The sequence below is a fragment of the Harpia harpyja genome, chromosome 1 (genome assembly GCF_026419915.1).
Source record: "Harpia harpyja isolate bHarHar1 chromosome 1, bHarHar1 primary haplotype, whole genome shotgun sequence".
Taxonomy (NCBI): domain Eukaryota; kingdom Metazoa; phylum Chordata; class Aves; order Accipitriformes; family Accipitridae; genus Harpia; species Harpia harpyja.
Window position 1 is genome coordinate 85,964,096 of NC_068940.1, and position 14,969 is coordinate 85,979,064.

Genomic DNA, 14,969 nt, shown 5'->3' on the forward strand with positions numbered 1-14,969 from the left:
GAGTCAGTCCAGGATATAGTCACAAACCTGTCAGAATCAGGTAGGCAACAGGCCAATGTCTAGGAGTGGTATTTGTCCCTGTTAGACTAGAGAAACTCACTGCAACTGCAATTTTATCCCCAAAAGAGCACTGTGTGACCGCAGCTGAATGGGGCTGTTTTTCTTCTTCCTGCCAGGGCGAACCTCAGGCAAACAGAGAGGATTTGTGCCACGTAACAGAAGCCTGGGCAGCTCTGAGTGTGTGATAGAAATGTAGAAATACGTAAATATGAATGCATCTGCACACAACTAATGCCCCTAAAGGACACCTGAGCTAAACATTGTTGGTTGGTTTGCAAGCCTGGTTTGGACGCACTGAACGCCGATTGTTCGAACTGCTTGGGCAGATAGACTGAAAAAAATCCTGCTAATTCAGGTCTTCTCCAGTCACAGGGATTATAGAAGTGGGCAAACTCTTCCCTGTACGAGGGGTCTGCTCCCTCAAGCGTGGTGTGGTTTGGTTTTTCCCTTCCCAAGCCAGAATTGAAGCACACAGGCAGGAGCTCAGCAGGGCTGGGGGGATGCTCTCGCCCAGGGAGGAGGCAGCTGCCAGCCGGCAGGTCCATGCTGTGGCGCTCAGAGCAGGGCTGGCACCGGGAGCAAGAGTGTTTGCACCCCGACACACTTCCTTGCCTTCCTGCACCCTCCCCCGGCACCCCAAGGATCTGGTCCTCGAGCATGTGGTGTGCATGTGCGGATTATGCTACTGATGCTGTTTGTATTCAGTAATTTTTAAAGCTCAGTGATTTAGATTGACAAATGTATTCTGATTTCCTAATATGTTTTCTTCACATCTTTGCTGTGTTTTTCCATAAGAATTATTCTGTTCAGCAGCTCAGGAAAAAACAATCATCAACAGCTAGAAGGTATATTCCACTTCAGATTTTTGCACAGAATTACAATGCCTCTTCTTTTATTTTTTTTTTTCCTCTGAAAAATGTATTTGTCTCTGTGTTTTCCCCACTGGCACTATCCTGTAGCTCCCTGTTTAGCTTGATATTCCTGTACCCCTCATGTTTTTGTTGATGTGTTTCCGTGAGGTGTGCCCGGTCGGTCTGCCATGATGGCGTTACTTTTTCTCCCACTTTTTTCCTAGAGTTGCACTGTTGTTTAACAGCCTCTTCATAGAGCACCTCAAAGGCTCTTGATGTTTGTATTGCTGCAAGTGCATAGCAAAGCCCTCTTCAAACACAGCCGTTAGCCAAGAAACACCATGAGAAGGGCAGAGAATTAGGGAGAAGTGGACATACTTCCATTAACACTGCAAAAGGGATGAGATATTCTGGAGCTGCTGGGTTGAAACATTTGACTGCATCACAGGCAGCAGATGAGGACAAATTTGTGACTTTTCTGCAAACCTGTGGGTTTTCACTGTAACTGAAGATGAATGTCTCAGTGTGTCAGGAGATGAGAAATCTTAGAAACACCAACAGAATACCAAAAACATTGCAAGGAAACAGAGCTGATTCAGTTTCTTGCCTTACTTAGTAATCAAAGAAGTTGCTTTTGATAGCTTGCTAGTGAAACAGGCTTTGTCATTTTTCTCCCAGAAATTAGCAGCTTTATTTGAATTACCATAAAGATGCCAAAACCATGCAGGCAGTGGGATGACTGCACAAACTGCATTTTAGGACTGATTAGGGCTGGCCAAGCCCCCAGCTCCAGCACATATCAATCGGAGCCACCAGCCTGTGCTCGTAGGTCCCATAAATGCAGAAATCCAGCTAGGCACTGGTGGGATTTCTGAAAAGTGCCCAAGAGAGTGCTATTACATCTATACAAGTTGAGCAGGTTTGTGTGATGGCAGACAAGTCATTTTGCAGTAGGTAATTAAAAGGATTAGATATTGGTATAGAAAGTCTGTGTGATGAGTGAGCTTTGCTGTCTGGGAGCTATTTCCAGCATGACGGATGCAAAGTTATTTGAGCATGCTAGGCAGAAAATTCCTTTTTTAATCCATCATTGGCAAGTTTTTGTCCTGATACTATGAACAGGCTAGATTATTTCTAGAGATGGTGCCTAAATTTCTGTTTAGAACCAAGTTTCTGGACTCTACAGAGGGACAGATTTGCCCTGCAGGCTCAGGGTGGATGTAGGCTTTCTGTTTAGGAGGGGAGATCCTGAAACAGAGCACTGCTCCGCGCTGAACCCTGTTCAAAGATTGACAGTCAACCAAGTCTTGTGGCTGGCTCCAAAGAGGAAGAGGGGGAAGAAGAGACACTGAGACCTTCCCTGCAAAAGGCTCTCTGCTCACTGCTAGGGCTTGGCTGCAGAAGGAAAGCCTGCTCATTAACAATATAAAAAAGTGTCGTGGTTTAACCCCAGCCAGTAACTAAGCACCACACAGCACCAAGCTCGCTCACTTCCCCCCCACCCAGTGGGATGGGGGAGAGAATCGGAAAAAAAAGTAAAACTCATGGGTTGAGATAAGAACAGTTAAATAGAACAGAAAGGAAGAAAATAATAATGATAATAATAACAATAATAATAATAATAATAAAAGGATTGGAACATACAAAACAAGTGAGGCACAATGCAATTGCTCACCACCCACTGACCGATGCCCAGTTAGTTCCCGAGCAGTGATCCCTCCCAGCCCCACTCCCCCCAGTTTATATACTGGACATGACATCACATGGTATGGAATACCCCTTTGGCCATTTTGGGTCAGCTGCCCTGGCTGTCTCCCCTCCCAACTTCTTGTGCCCCTCCAACCTTCTTGCTGGCTGGGCATGAGAAGCTAAAAAATCCCTGACTTAGTCTAAACACTACTTAGCAACAACTGAAAACATCAGTGTGTTATCAACATTCTTCTCATACTGAATCCAAAACATAACGCTATACCAGCTACTAAGAAGAAAATTAACTCTATCCCAGCCAAAACCAGGACAAAACGTTATTGGGAATTTCCTCTGGACCTGAGTGCTGACACTCCAGTGCTCAACAGTCACGAGAGCACAAAGATTCTCCCTATGCGATAAATCATAATGATAATGCGCTTGTCCATTTTCCCCCAGAATTCTATAGAATGGTCAAGCTGCAGAGAACTAAAGAAATCCAGATCCAAGCCTTCCTTGTCTCAAGTGCTCTAATCGTGCTGCTCTGACCTCTGCTCCTTGGTTTATATGCTAATCTCTGCGCCAGATCCGCTCTGCAGAATTACTCACATTCTTTCTGAACTGCACCCAGCCACCACAGCCCACCTCGTTTACTGTGTGCACCCAAACAATAAGCCTGAGATGTATTGGTGGGTCATATCCAAGTTTACTTACAACACGCATTTTCTATAGCCCACCTGCATGCGCAGAAGGGGAAGTCACTTCACAGGCTGCCTGAAAGGGGAATTGTGACCAATGGAAACAAGAATACAAATGTGTACCAGAATACCAAATGTCAGATTAAAGAATTTTGCACTACTCAGAAGCAGTTTAGCATACTTTGTTCAGAAGGAAAGTTCACAAGACTCCATCAGCTTTTCGGTGAACCTGTCTTATTTGAAATCATGAGGGACGCGCCGTGGGAAATAAGGGCAAAGGATTCAGAAATGTGGAAATCCTGCTTTTTGCCACAGGCCCTGGGTACATAGGAGATTTATTTTGAGGAGCCCGGAGCCCCCAGTCCTTGCAGCAGGGTGAGTGGCGAGATGCAGGGCACTCTGCTCCCTGTCCTGGCCCTGAAGGTTTATTCCTCTTCATAAGGTCTTGTAACTCCCACCCGGGGCAACTGTCTTCATCCACTCCCTTGAGAAGTTTGACCCTTTGTGCTCTCCCAGAAGGCAGGCTGAAGACCAGCCCTTGCTCCAGGGCTCTCAGCAATGTGGCGAGTACAGCCTCGAAGGCAGCTGAGCCTCCTCTGCTGGCTGGTAATGCTGAAACAGAAAATATTGACTGAACGAGTGTTATTCTGAACACAACATGAACGTTTCCTACTTAATCGCACTTCAATTTTTTGAGCATCGGTGCTACAGATTACAAATACACCTTCCATCCTCCCGGAACAGCCACCAGACAACCTGGGAGGCAGGAAGGAGGAAGGTAGGAAGCCCTGTCGGATAAAAAACCCTAAGGCATGAGGCAGACTGAACGTGCTTTGGGCTTCATCAACAGTTTTGCTCTCAAAAATGAGTCTGAAGGCTGATATCTGCACAATGGTCTTGCATGGTGCCATCAGTCCCTCTTCAGCCTAAATTCTGGGTAATCCTTATTACCAGAGCGAGCTCCTGCACTGACTGCTGACGGCTGCCACTGTCTCTTTCAGTATCACATCACGCTCGAGCAAACTGAGGTACTGCAAGACCCTGGAGATAGGAGCTGTGATCCCTGTGAAAGTGTTTCAGAATTTGGGCCAAATTTTATTTGCCTTTCTGGTAGGAAATGTCTGCCATGGCACCTGTAACCGGGAGAGCAGGCCTGAGTGACAAAGGACATTCATTTTCTTCTTTTAACGGGTGAATAAAAGGAAAAAGACATTAAGTAAAGACAAGGTGGAAAAATGGCTGACTCGAGAAGCATAATAGATGTGCGATTTTCTTAATAATCCCACAGAAACTGATCATCTCAGTTTACAACTAGTTTAAGGTGAAACTCAAAAAAATGACGAAGCTGTAGTCATAACCATCACTTTAGAGGGGGATTATTCATATTATATTATAGGGAGCAGTGAATTACTAAAAAGCCTTCTTCATGTCCGCATTGCTGCAATTACTCCCAATTACTGTCACTCACTCTTGTAAGGGATTTCTTGCTGCTGTGTCCTCTGCGAGGACAGCACCGCAGCCCCGGCTGGCTGCACCAGCCGGGCAGTGCTTCCAGCACGCCGCTGGCCCCCCGGCTCGCTGCTCCTGCCCTGGGCTTGCTACTGTTTGGAGCAGGGCTTAGCCAGGCGACCGGACAGGCTTTGCACAGGTGGGGATGGGTGAAGAGGGGTCAACCCCATCTCCTCTCACCGCTATCACCCACTGCATCCAGCCTCTCCTTCGTTTGCCCTCAGCCTAATTACAGCTCTGTCCTTTTGCAGGGTTGACCCAACACCAGGGTAGGGAAGCAGCCCCTGTGCCGCGCCTCAGCCCCGGGAGAGTGGCGGGTGGCACCGAAGCCTCCATTACGTGTGCTCCCGCTTAATCCTGGCCAGAAATGAATTGTCCGCCCCAGGCAAGCGTCCATGTTTGTGAGAAGGTGCCGGCTCTGTAGCAGGTCCCCTGGCTCGGGCTGGGCTCCCCCGGTGCAGTCTGCTAATTGCCTCCCCTTGTCATGGCTTTCTCCTCCCCTTCCCCTGTTGCTCGTTTGAGGAACTCCTATTAACCTGGCTGATTTCAAGACCGTCAAAAAATTGTCTTGAGGCTCGTCCAGTTATTCACCCTGTTATATCTCTTCCAGCGTCCAAAAGCTGTGGGTAAGGGTGAAGGAGCAGTTGGAGGACTGGGACCAGCTTTCCTCTGTGATAGTTACAACTCGCCTTCCCGAAGACTCGAGCTCACAGGGGCATGGAGGCTTTTATACCTTGCGATACGCCGCAAATGGCTCCTGCCACCAAGTCCTCCTGCCTGCGGAGCTAAGCTCAGGCGCCCCTGCCCTGGTAATGGTGGTGGCCCTGGCCACTCGCCGGCCTTTGGAGCTCTCCTGCCATGGCAGAGGCTCACCCGCTTGCAGTCGTGGCCCCGTGCCCGGTGCCGGGGCTCCTGCATCCCCTCCCCATCTGCCGGTGATGGGTGGTAACCTCTGGCATGTGCCAGTGACACGCTGGTGCTTGCATTACCTTGGCTAGGCAAGGCATCTCAGAAACTAGGAGTAATGGACCATTTAACTGCCAATATTTACTGTGGAAATGCAATTTTTTTTGTTTTGTTTAATCTGTATCTGTCGTGTCGTGACTGAAAACAGACTCACGCTTTTGGAGAGGAAACAAAACTCACTCCTCTCTTCATTTTTTTTCTTTTTCTTTGAAACCCCAGCTCCTCTTTCCCTGGACAGCCTCCTTTGGTTTTGGGAAGATCTGGGCATTGATGGGACAGCAGCAGCTTGGCTCACCCTTCCCGCCCAGATTCAGTCTTTTAACAAGAGCCTCTTATTAATGACAATAAACCACCAAAACTGAAGCACTTGCCATTACTGGGGGATTTTTTTGCACTTACTTCTGTGGCTGTCCTGGTAAGGACAGTTACTAGGAAATACGTGGCACTGATGTGATTTACCTAGATGTTGCTGCTGCTGCTGATAGACCTGCTTTTCTATACTCAGATGCTGGAGCCTGTTTTTCGAGGTTTGTCCAGGGATAGAGGACAGGAGGAAGCCCTCTGGTTCAGTGAGGTTTGGTCTGCAGCATACACAGCAAACGCATACACACTCCGTGCTGCTGCCGGAGCCGGCCACTCTCTCCACTGAGAGGATGCGTTAGAAATGGCTGTTCAGCCACGTAGGGTCGAGGGGGACAAGCGCAAGGAAAGGTGGAGTCACAGCCTGACACAGAGCCAACAGTTTGACTCTGTGCAGAGACCCACTGGCTAGCCCTGAGGACCTAGGAGCGGCACCTTCCTGCTGGTGAAATTGATTTCTTCCACGCATTTACTGAAGGCAGGAGACACTGTCCCCTGCCAGCGAAACCACTGCTCAAACCAGGTGGTCTCCTGTTAACCTCACAAACATCAGCTCAAAAGGTATGAAATCCCATTGGATCCAGGCATCGTCTGCCTCTGGATGCTGCCGGGGGCTGAAATCAAATGTCCCATAAATGTTGGCAGGGAGCTGAGCCCGACCAGCCCCCAGCCTGTGCGCAAGTGTGCAATCCTCCTGCCCTCAGGACAGAGCACCAGCTCTCGCCAGCACCATTTACTGGGGCGCTTTACCTCTCACTTGCTGTTTTCAGTTCTTCAACGTTTGCACCGTTGAAGTCCTGGCGTGAGGACCAAGGCTCGGCTCTGGCTCTGGCTCGGGCCTGTCTCTCCCGGCTGGCAGCTGATGCGGCACGGGGACACCCCTCCAAAACTCACATGTACGCAGCGCCAACTGAAGAAGAGCCCTTGCCCCCACCTGTGCTCTTTGAAGAAGAGCTGGGATCAGTGCTGCTCACCTCCTGGTGTACATTTTTGCAGGATTTGTCTTTTACCTGTCATTTCCCAAGAGCGCTTGTGAGCTTCACGAGCACCCAATGAGTGTCGGGGTCCTTCCCCTCCCTCCAATCCCTACGCCAAACCAAACCTTTCTCCTGTTACCCCAAAAAGTCCTTACCACCCAATAAGCTTTTCCCTACCTCTAATCCCCTACACCTGCAGTGTTATCCCACTCCCGCTTTCCTCAGGGTCTCCTGGTCACCCTTCTGCCTTGCAAGCTTCCAGGCTGTTGCGTGAAAAGATGGGAGAGCCAGGCTGGGATTTTCGGAGGCGCTCAGTTTCCAGCGACACCTCATAGGTATTCAGGCTGCCTTCCTCCTTGCTGACGAGCCTTGTCTACAGAGTTTTCCTGCATAAAAAACTGCACGTGTCAGAGAGGAAAGACAAATGACGATAGCAATAATGTGGAAGAACATCCTCTGAACATCTGAGAGGGCTGAATTCATGAACCACTTTTATCAAGGCGTACAAGAGGCACTTAAATATTAGCTGCTGCTTATAAATAATACTGGTATGTTAAATACACATATTTTCACAGTTCTACAAAGTGAGTGATCTCTGTTTGCTTTCAACAGGAAATCATAAAGTAAAAATCCATAGGCTTATATCAAGCTTATATTATTGTCCTTTAAGAGTCAACTGACTCCATAAAAATGACTGTTTTCTAACGAAGATATCATTAATTGGATTGAGTTGGCAAAGTTTAAGTGCCTTGTCATATTTTGATTGCTATGCTGTGCTAGAGCTTATTGATTTTATAGAACAGCCTGTAGATAAATGTAATGATTAATTTCGTTTGGTTTACAAGACCAGAAAACTTCTATGCAGAACTGGATGCGCTATTTTATATTTATAACTGCCTGTACCTCGCAGGACTGTGGGTCTAGCTGTGAAGCCATGCCAGGTGGCCTGGCTTTCCTTCATTTCTTATTTACTCAAAAGAAATTCCATTTTCCTCCCAAACCCATGGGTTTTTTTCCCCGCTCTTTCCTTTCAAGGGCTTTGGAGAGATTATTTTTCAATCTTTATTTCTTGGGTGGGGTGGGGTGGGTGTTACTGTTTTCTTGCTGAAAAAAGGAATGGTTGTTAAGTTTTACTCCATGTTTCTCTGTTTGCGAAGCCATCAGCCGCAAGCCCGAAACCCGGGCCCAGCTCGTGGACCTACTTCTAGGTCAGCGCTTGCCTCGGGTATGAAGAAGTTGGTTCCAGGCCCCCAGTGCAAAGCCCTGCGTGTCCCGGGGGGCCCGGTGCACCCCCCTGCTCTGCCTCAACACCCCCGGCCAGGTGGCAGCTGGGGGGGTCTCCCAGAGGAAGGTGCAGAGGAGCATCGCTGCCAGGACCTGCCCTTGCAGGCTTCCCCGTGCCCCCAAATCCAGCCCCGTGGCGGGGGGACGGCCAGGCTGGCTGCTGGGGGTCTGGCTGCCCCCCAAATGGGGCAAGCCAGGGCTGCGATCCTCTTTGCACACATCGCAACAGGGCTCTGCTCAGCGCGGAGCCTGGGAGCTGTTTTTCCCGAGGCTTAGGGGCTATTTTTAGCCCTTGCTACGGCACTTGGTGTCGCATGGCTGCCTCCGAATTACTTGGTTTCTTAATTGGAGGAGTTGATGTAAAAGCAAAGTGAGGGGAAAGGAAATACCAGCAGCTTCCCTGGGGACACCCTGCCAAGCCTGGGGGTGACAGTCGTGCTCACTGTGAACTGTCTCGGCACGTTTTTGTACCAGCAACACGATGAATTAAAAGGATTTCGGGCCTCAATTTTTGTTCAGGTCTGGTGTTCTCCTTCCTTGCTGTTCTAATTGTATTATTGCACCCACTGCTGGCAAAGGCTGAAAACTGCATTTCTAGATGCTGCTGGTCATTCTTCCTATTTGCACAAGCAGCTGAGAGCTTCTGACAGTTAAGCTCCAAGCCTACACATTATCTGCAAGGTACTTGAATTTAAATCAAAGTTTTGATTTATATGTTTGCCCTCAGAATGGATTGGTATTGAATTCCTGATTCACAGGGTGTTTAATGCATCTCTGGATATCACCGGCACAGCAGAGATCTTTGAGTAGCCTAAGTTGACAAGAAATAAAGACAGGGAAGTCACTTTGTATGGTCTGGATGGTAACTGCTAAAATCATATCCCAATAAGTACTCGTGCACCTCATTCCTCTGAATCAGCGCTCTCTTCTGCTCCAAACACACACAGATGCTCATTTCTGAGTGATCTTGGGAGATCATGTATGCCAGGTGCGTTTGAGTAGCTACCTAAAAGAAAGTATCTGTATCGATATGAGAACAAATAAGAGGTGGCTGAAGGTGCTCAAACCAGGCCACCAACAGTACGGTTGCTAATGCTAACCCCTCTGAGGGGGCAGTTGGCAAGATCGCCAGTTCTCCCCATCACTCCTGTGACGTTACATCCTAAACCACACTGCTGGAGGGAAAACAACAGCCAGTATTAAGCTAAAATCCCCTCTCCCACCGAGAGCCTGAGCCACCCACGTCCCAGCACACATCACAGCCTCCGTGGCACTGCCCTTCCTCCAGCGGTGCCCTGGGTTGCGAGGCCGAGCCTCAGAGAAGCCTTTTGGCTCTGCTCCCCTCTGGCTGCTCCTCGGTCAGGCGCTGCCATGCCCAGCCCCACGGGTGGTTCTGAAGAGCGACTTTTGCCCCGGCACTTTGGTCCTGGTGAGCGATGCTAACCGAGCTCAGGGTGGCTCCAGCAGGCGCGGGGTTGGCACGTTGAGGATGACGGGGGCAACGGCCGGGGCGGGAGGCATCCCCGCTCCTCAGGCTCTGCCTGGCGATAGCTCTGTGCTGCCGGGAAACCCGCTGCCACCAGCCTGCGATTTCCACGCCCGCAAAGCAAAGATTAGCGAAACCACGAGAAGCACAGCATCGCCAGGCTCAGGCAGAGGGCATGCCTTCCCCCGAGGGCCTGTAGGACGCCAGCCCTTGCAAAGGGCACCCCATTTAAATGGTTATTGAAACAGTGGGGGTATTTTATCCAGCGCTTGCAGGTCGCCATCCGCAGGCACGAATGACTCCAGGCTGGAGGGTGCAGCTCAGCAGCAGGCTCATCCCCCTGCTAGCACCTGGCCGGCCATGGCCACGCTCCCCACTCCTTCTTGCACTGGCAGCTGCCCCAGCACCAGACCATTTGAAACATTATCCTGAATAACCGGGACGTCAGGAAAATTGTGAAGCTATGCTCGGCCTGGGGGTCATCACCGCTCGGCTGGGCACCAACTGTGAGCTCAGGGCTGCTGGTGGCACAGGAGTGGGGCAGAGAGGCTCTCACCAGCAACAAGGGAGCCGAGGTGAGGAGCAAGTGCCCTGGCAAAGCCGCCTTTCCCGGTGCTTTGGCCCTGATCACACCTCGTCGCTAAAGCTGCTTCCGAACATGTCCATCAACCTGCAGGGGTGACTACCATGGCTGGCACTCGCGCGATTACCGTGTTCCTTGATCTAAAAATACAGTTAAAATTTTGCTTTTGAGATATACTGTAAAAATGTCAATTTTAAGGGCTTTTTCACAACAGGGCAATGGTTCCTGGTAGAGCTGTAACTCAGTTCCTGCTTCAAAGGGGACGGGGAGCGGCAGTGCCTGTGTGCGGCACTCACAGGTGAGCTGGAAGGGGAGGCGGGAGCTCAGCCGTGCCAAAGGCAGCGGCTTCGGCAGCGGCGCTGGATGGAAACCAACCCCAGATATTTATAAATCACTGTGCTTTACAGGCAAATTACTTCTCCTTGGATCAGAGGAAAAAAAGTACCCAGGAGGGGAAGAAAATCTAACTTTTGGGAGGTTATCATGGTTTCATCCCAGAACATCTGCCAGCCTTGGTGTCAGCGCAAGGCAACAAACACATGGCATGAATCCGGGAGCATAAAAGATGTGTCATTGCAAGAAGGAGTAGGATGAAAATAAAGCAAGCTGACAGCTCACATCCTGTGCCATAATCCTAGAAATTGTTAATATTTACAAAATTAACAACTAATATAACCGATGACAATCTCACTCCTCCTGGTTGTCATGAGGATATTAACAGTTACCACCCGCTCCAAACTGGAAATATTACCCGTCTCTGGAGCTCCTGCTGCTCAGCACGCATGGGGATGGCACAGACTCGCCCTCCCAGCTTTCATACCAGCACCAAGCCACAAGTCAGCGTGGAGCACCCAAGCATTGCGGGGGCTGGAGATGCCTCCTGACCTCACTCTGCTCCCTGTGAGGGAGCAGGGGGTCTGGCAGAGCAGGAAGAGGGTTTCTCCCTCTCTCCGTCTCCTCCAGGAGCCCAGCACCCAGCCCTGTGCACTGCAGCGTGGTGGGGAGACCCTGGAGGAGGAGGACGGGGAGGATACGTGGTGCCAGAGGGGGGAGACGCGAAGGCTGCGCTGGCTCAGATCGTACCTCCGAACAAGCTGCCGTTTCAGAAGAAATGCCCATGCTGCTGGTGTGATTTGCCAGCTGTAAGGCTGGCAGCTAATTGATGAACAGATGCTACAGTGCCATTTCCTTAATAGGAAAGACCTGGCTAAAACCAAAATAAAGATGCTTGAATACCAGTGACTCCATGGGAAACATATTTCCAGACTAACATCATAAAAAGGTGAAACTTTAGAATCACAGTGTTGTTGCCCACATCTTTTTTAAATAAGAAAGAGAATAACAGCAATACCCAAGCTCTCAGAGCTGAGATTTTTTGGTTGTGGTTTGTTTTTTTTTTTTTAACTGTTCTCTGTCCATCAGGAGGACTGCAGGAGGCAACACAGGCTTAACTGACACTGTAAGTACAAGAAAACCATGGATGGTGCCTGCACATGTGAGATTTCTGGCTTCATTTTGCCCTGTCTTTAGCAAGGAGCATTAATTCCCCAGGCTACTCTTTGCACAGGCACAGCATATTGGTCTTACAGTAAAGTTAAAAAGTTTTCTTTGTCAAGGTGCATTGTACGCAAAAAAATCGCCCAAGTCTTTCAAGTTCACTGTATGCAAAATCAAAACTGAGAATTACCTGCATCATTGTTTTCAAAGAGCTCCCAGGTGCTGTAAAGCTGTAAAAAGCAAATTTTCTTCTCACAGGAATCATTTTCTCCCCTTGAAGTGGCATGCTGTTGGCTGTATGAGAGTTTGGCCCAAAGAGACAACCTGAACAAGTGACCGTGAATGAATGGATGGCAAAAAAGTCCTCTTCAAGGCACCCTGAGATCAGGGACTTCATTGTCAACCAGGCCAGTGAAACAATATTGACCAGTGGAGCAAAGGGCTGCCTTTACAGAGCTCCATGCTCCAACTGGCACAACACAATTGCTCACCTTGGGACAGCACCCAAGGGCTCACGGGAAAGGGCCTCAGTTTGACGGATCCTCTGGAGAAATGACCATGGGGACCATCATGAGCTGCGATGCTCATTAATTGGTTCACTGCAGTAGGACACAGCAATTCCTTTCCTTGAAGTACAGCAGGGAAATAAATGTGACCCAGTAAAATGAAACAAGCTGTTTTTAAATATTAAAAAAGCAATGACTCTAGAGAACAGATACACAAAATCACCAAACTCACATTAAAACTGTTGTGGTGTTCGCTCTAAGAAGCTGGTACCTTTTTAAAAACACTAAACCATTAGCATGTTACATCCCAGATGGTTTGCTTTTCTTCACCATGTCTTTTATTCTGCCCCGAGTCTCTGAAGAGCACTCCTTTTCCCCCCATTTTGTTTTCTGTTTGTAAAGCTTTATACATTTCAGTTTTTCGTCATTTTCTCAGATCATTATCCTAATTTTTCATCTTTCTTTTCAAGAAACTTCTTTTTTCCCCATCTGCCACCATCTTCAGTATAATACTTCTCCCTTTAGGATTTCTTTTATCCTTTTCATCTTTACGCCTTTCACTTATTCTTCCCCAGACCTTTCATTCTTGCTTTTGCTTGTCAAAACTGTGTTTCTTCCTCCTTCACGGGAGAAGAAGTGGGAAGGTTGGGTGGATTTTTTTTGCTATGAACACCCAGGAATGCTCCAATCAATACTTCGAAACCCTGCAGAGGAGAGCTTGCACGAGTCTTTCAACACTTTCAAAATTTGCAACAGCAGTTAATGGAAGTCTGACTAATGCTTGAAAATCAGCAGCTTATTTTAAAGTGGTGCTGTAGCTTCCCACCAATAACATTATCAGGCCTTCCCCAACAAGCTTTTATTTTTACATCAAAGACTACTCCATGCTTTGAAACCCTTGTAGCCCCATAGCAACTTCTCTCTTTCTAAACCGCAAGACACAGAGCAGGTGACGGACGCAGTCTCAGACACCACCCGGATGCCTTTAGCTCTGGCTGGATTTCTGTTCAAATCAAAGGAGAGCCGTATTGCCACCCCGCTCACGGAAAACCATGTCCAGATGTACCCAGGGAGATTTCAGAAGAGCAGCGAATCCAGTTTAGCTGGCAGTGAGCGTATGTAAAATGTCTATAAGCCTGAATGCAGGGGTCTAGCCATGGCTCCAGGCACCTGCCAGGAGAGCAGCGGCTCAGCCCTGTGGGCATTGCCACCCCCGAGGGCTGGGGTAGCATTCAGTGCCAGGGAAAAATACTGGGAGAAGGATCTGGAGCCTCTTCACCCCTTCCCGATAGATGTGCCCTTGCTATTTATTTTGTTCCAAAAGGAATCTGCAATAGTAGTTTGGGGATCTTCTGACATTTCACTGACATTTCTTCAGGGCTTTTTGTAGGATGATTGTTATTGTCATTAGGTACCCTCACGTTTTAATGCCTACACTAGATTTAATTGTGTGCATTCCAGCTGGGGGCCAGTTTTTGCTGTGAATTCTTAACACGCACCCAACCTAGTGCCTCCACAGGCCTGTTTCAGTTGGACCTGTGCCCCTAGACAGATCACTTAAGAGGTCTGAAAAATCCTCTGCAGAGCTTGCAACAGATAGAATTGACTGTTCCTGACAAGTCTACCATTTTTACTGTTTTCCATCTGCCTACCAAGACTGCCTTATTCTTCTGAAGTACCAAAGACCACTTAAAATGTGTCTAAAGCTTGATGCCAACTTCCTATCCCTGCTTGCCAATTCAAAAAATCTGTTGCAAAATATATGTCAATACATTTATTCCCAGACTAAGGCAACCATGTATTACTTAAATGCTGGGGTAATCCTAAATGCGATCAAAAGGCCGGTGCTGATAACAGAGTCTTCAGATACAAAATGGCTTTTGTAGAAAGTATCATTTCTCGCACAAGACATTTAAAACCTTTTATTCTCTCACTGAGCACAACAGGCCTCTTTCGGCAGTCTGGGCACGTTTCCTGGCTTGCTGTCCCTATGGCAGCCGAAACTCAGCAATGGGTTGCTCCAGTATGAAATTCATGAAATTGGAAATCAAGGCCAGGAAGGTCTGACACGAGCAATCTAGGTATGAATATCTGTTCTTGCTCCTTGAGTTTCCTGGTTGGCTTTTGCTCTGCTAAGACTAAAATTGTTTGGAAATCACTGTCTGTAGATTTTAGGTTTTTCTTCCTCACTGGTAAGACCTGAAGCTATTTGAGATGTTAAACAATTTGCAGCTTCTGAGCTTGGTTGTGGTGCTGGCTTTGTACAGATGAATATAGAAGCTGTGGCATTTTCAAAAGCCATTTGGAACAGCTCTTCAATACAAGCACTTTCAGTAGAGATTAGATACATTATTTGGGTTTTCTGCCTAAAAAAAACCCCCAAAACCCAACCTTAAAAAATTGGCAGAAATGCCATTTTCTTCAAATGACAAAGTTCTCTTTCCCCAAAATGAGGCTGGCAATTGCCAGCTCTTTACAACGACAATTTTTTTTTCTTTCCTCTCTC